The sequence below is a fragment of the Orycteropus afer genome, unplaced genomic scaffold, assembly GCF_000298275.1.
Source record: "Orycteropus afer afer isolate SDZICR_OR568_19922 unplaced genomic scaffold, OryAfe1.0 scaffold00005, whole genome shotgun sequence".
Taxonomy (NCBI): Eukaryota; Metazoa; Chordata; class Mammalia; order Tubulidentata; family Orycteropodidae; genus Orycteropus; species Orycteropus afer.
In genome coordinates this window covers 17,714,705-17,719,742 of record NW_006921592.1, presented here as the reverse complement: position 1 = coordinate 17,719,742, position 5,038 = coordinate 17,714,705, and positions in this window count along the sequence as shown.

The following is a 5,038-nucleotide window of genomic DNA, read 5'->3' as shown; positions in this document are numbered from 1 at the left end:
TAACTTGATGGCAACTTGTTTAACTGGTAAGCAAATTACTTGATCTGTTAGAGGCTTTTTTCTCCACTTGTCAAATGCAAATCCCCTTCTAATCACACCCAAATATCTTCCTCAGTGAGGAAGGAAATTGCCAGGGATATGAAAAGAGGGATAATGTGGTGAGAAGTTTTTCAAGATATTAGCTTAACAGTCTTCCAAAACTATGAAGTTGATCACTCATGAGCACCTTACAGCTGAAAGGTGGAATGTGATTTGATTGTGGGCAGAAAAGGTTACTAAAGGAATTTTAAATCAAACAAGAAGCTGACAAGAAGATGCAGGATCCCAAATACCACCCTCACAACCCCATCTCTACATCCACACAGGAGAACCCAAAATTCTCATTTGTATCCCCTTTCTCTCTGTACCAACTGCTCTCTTGACCAGGCTTAGGTCTCTGGAGCAGGAATACTTACAGTTCTTTTCTGGGTGAATCTAGTTTTAATGGGGCTTAAAACAGGAAATTTTTAAGCCCTACATTATGAAAAGAATACAAATGTATGTATCTAAAATTACTTATGAAAGTATGTATGTTTTAGAATAATGAAAGAAATCACAACAAATTATAAATTACTGTTCTTACTGTTATTGCAGGATTGTGTATGTTAATAGTACTTATCTTTCTTTCCTGTTAACTTGTGCTCCTCCCAGTGTCTTCCTTTGCCTTGATCATTTGTACTGACCTCCCATTTGTTGTATATTACCGTTCCCCTCACCCAGGTGAATATGTGTCTACCCTTTAGTTAGTGAGTTACCTTCTCTTGCCCTCCTACCCTGAGTAATTTACAAAGAATGTTTCTTTCTGTGTGTAAACCTTTTCTTGACTTTTTATAATATTGTTGTTGTTGTTATGTACCATCGAGTCACATCTGACTCATAGTGACCCCTCCTTGGGTTTCTGAGGCAGTATCACTACGGAAGTAGATATTAGTCTCATACAATATCTATCCTTTTGTAATTGATTGATTTCTCAGCATAATATCCTTCAGGTACATCCATGTTATGAAGTGTTACTCAGATTAATCATTATTCTGTAGCGGTGCATAGTATTCCATTGTGTGTGTGTACCATAGTTTGCTTATCTGTTCCTCTGTTTTTGGACACTCAGGTTGTTCCTATTTTTTTATTATTGTGAATAATGCTGTGATGAACATGGGTGTGCATATATCTGTGTCACAGCTCTTATTTCTCTAAGATATACACCTAATTATGGGATTGCTGGATCCTACAGTATGGAAGCTCTGGTAGCGTAGTGCCTAAGGCACTTGACTGCTAACCAGAAGGCTGGTGGTTCAAACCCACCAGCCACTCCTTGGAAGGAAGGTTGGGCAATCTATTTCCATAGTGATACTGCCTCGGAAACCCAAGAAGCGGGTCACTATGAGTTGGATCTGATTCAATGGCACATAACAACAACAGTATTTCTATTTCCAACTTTTTCAGGAAGTGCCATACCATTTCCCGCAGTGGTTGCACCATTTTACAGTTCCACTAACAGTGTAAGAAGCTTCCAGCCTCTCCACACCCTTGCCAGCAATTGTTGTTTTCTGTTTATTTGAACTTTATTGTTAATGCTAGCGTGACATGTTATCTCGTTGTTTTGATTTACTTCTCTAATGGCTAAAGATTATGAGCAATTTTTATGTATTTTTTGGCTACCAAAGGTCTTTGGTGAAATGTCTGTCCAGGTTCTCTGTCATTTTTTAATTGGATTGATGGTCTTTTTGTTGTTGAGGTGTTGAAATTTTCTATAAATTTTAGAGATAGTGCCTTGTCTGATATGTCATTGCCAGAAAAATTTTCCCAGTCTGTAGGTTCTCCTTTTATTCTTTTAGTGAAATCTTTTGATATGTATAAATGTTTAATTTTTTACAATTTCCCAGTTGTCTAGTTGGTGTCCTACTATTTGTGCATTTTATATTATGTTTGATAATGTATTTATGCCACATATTAGAGCCTCTAAGTTTGTCCCTGTATTTTCTTCCATTTTTTACATTTAGAAATTTGCTCCATTTTGAGTTAGTTTTAATATAAAGTGAGAGATGTGTATCCTCTTTCATTTTTCTACAAATGGATATCCAGTTTGACTTCCCCATTAAGTGGGTTTCAGCCCTTTGTCAAAGATCAGTTCTCTATAGATGGGTGGATTTACTTCTGGATTATCAATTCTGTTCCATTGATCTATGTGTTTGTCATTGCACTAATACCAGGCTGTTTTGACTGCTGCAGCTGTTTTGAGATTGGAGAGTGTGAGGCCTCCTACTTTCTTCTTCTTTGTTAGTGTTTTCTTTTCCGGGATCTCTTTCTTTTCCATTTAAATTTGGTGACTAGTTTTTCCATGTCTCTAAAGAATTATGATGGATCTAGATTGGGATTGCATTATATCTGTAGATCGTTTTCGGTAGTATTGACATTTTCACAATATTAAGTCTTCCCATCCATGAGCATGGTATATATTTCCATTTATGTGGGTCTCTCTTAGCTTCTTGTAGTAGTTTTGTAGTTTACTTTGTATGGATCTTTTATACATCTGGTTAATGTTATTCCTAAATACTTCATCTTTTGAGTGGTTATTGGAAATAGTATTATTTTCCTAATTTCCTTCACAGAGTTCTCTCGGTTAGTGTAGAGGAATCTGAATGATTTTTGTATGTTGATCTGGTATCCTGTCAGTTTTCTGACTAGATGGGGCAATCTACTTCTGTAGTCATACTGCCTCGGAAACCCAAGGATGGGTTGCTATGAGTCAGGTCCAACTCGATGGCACATAACAACAAGAACAACAACAAAGTCAGGAGAGATAAAATCAAGGTCGTATTTTGGCTCTTGTGGAGTTGTTTTAATTGTCTTCAGTTTCAACTTGAACTTGCATATGAGCAGTTGATGATCTGTTCCACCATAAGCTCTGGGCCTTGTTTTGGCTGAAGATATTGAGCTTCTCCATCACCTCTCACTACAGATGTAGTCAATCTGATTCCTATGCTCTCCATCTGGTGAAGTCCACATGTATAGCTGCTGTTGTGTTGTTGAAAAAAAGTATTTGCAATGAATAAGTTATTGGTCTTGCAAAATTCTATCATGTGATCTTCAGTGTTGTTTCTATCACCAAGACCATATTTTCCAACTACCAGTGATTCTTCTTTGTTTCTGACTTTTGCATTCCAATCACCAGGGATAATCAACCAATTTGGATGCCTTTTATGTCTCTCTTACCTTATTGATCTGGCTAGGACTTCCAACACAGTATTGAATAGGAGTAGTAATAAAGGGCATCCTTGTTTGGTTCCCCTTCACAAGGGGAATCTTTTTAGTCTCTCTCCATTGAGAAAAATGTTGTCCATTGGTTTTGTATATATGCCCTCAGTTTTGTTGAGGAATTTCCCTTCTATTCCTATTTTTCTGGGCATTTTTTATCAAGAATCAGTGTGGAATTTTATCAAATGCCTTTTTTAATGCTTTTTTTTTTTTTTTTAATGAGATTTGGATGAAAATTTACAGAGCAAATTCACTTTCCATTCAGCAGTTCACATACACTTTGTCTCATGACATCGACTACACTTTACCACAATGCAACAGTTCCCTTCCAACTTCCTCCCAATAGTTACCTCTTCCCTGTGTCCATCCCTCCATGCCCTCCTGCCCCCTGAGCTGTCTCCCTGTGCATAAACAGCCCATCTTTCTCCTATGATTGTTCTCTCCAAGGAGTGTATCTACCTCAGGTAAATGTTCAACTCATATGCCTGTCTCTTGTTTGACTGGAAGACACAGGTGTGGGTACAATTTCAGACCTGAAGGGCAGCTAGAGGCCATAGTCTCAGTAGTTCCACCAGGCTCTAACTGACCAGCAAACCCCCACCCTTTTTTTTTCCAAATGATTTTGAGTTTTGTTCCACATTGTTCTCCCTCTCTATCCAGGATCTCCTACATAGATCCACCTACAAGGGTTGACAGTGGTAGACAGGCACCATCTAGTTCTTCTGATCTCATAGTTACATAGGCTGCCAATCACATGCTGTACCAGTTGTTAGGATTAATTGTTTCCATGAATCTTTAGTTTACTTCATTATTCTTTGCTATGGATGAGGAGAGACCCAATTTTGCATCGAGATGATTGCTTGCAAGCTTTTAAGACCCCAGTCACTACTCGCCAAAGTAAGAGGTGGAACAATGTATAGTATGTTATGCCAATTAAGCTTGATGCCCCCTGCAACTATGGTCCCTAGCCCACAGCTTCAACTACTCGGTCTCTTTGGGTACCTGGCTGTGACTAAGTAGTGACTACAAATTTTCCCTTGTCAGCTCTACTATACACCTGGGAATCCAGATCATACAAATACACTTATAGGACCATTGTCTGCCAACCCTATACATGGTCTTGGGTACACTTCCCACTTCATAGACATATCTAATAGTTTGGCCTGTTCACCCATCTATCACCTGTTTGCCTTCACTGACAGCACACAACTGTATGTGCAAAAGGGTTCATCTTTGTTGTCTGTACCTCCCTTGTGCCTCTCTATGTCTTCCTCTTCCTCAATGCCACATGTTCATCATTCAATTTGGTACATTGTCTTTCTCTTCACCCAAATCAATAGTTATCTCTACCTATCTAACAGTGTTCCCTCCCCTTCCCTCCCACCCCTGGTAACCAAAAAAGAAAATTTCCATTCATAGATAAACCTTTCCATGACTTTTACAATAATGGACTAATAAAATATTTGCCCTTCTGTGATTGACTTATTTCACTCAGCATAATGTCCTCCAAGTTCATCCACATTATGAGGTATTTTGCATATTCTACATTATTTTTTATGGTTGCATAGTATTCCATGGTGGGTATGTACCATAGTTTAGTTATCCATTCCTCAGTTGATGGACATCTAGATTGTTTCCACCTTTTGGCTATAGTAAACAGTGCTGCAATGAACATGGATGTGCATCTGTCTGTTCTTGTCATGGCTCTCACTTCTTTAGGATATATACCTATTAATGGAATGGC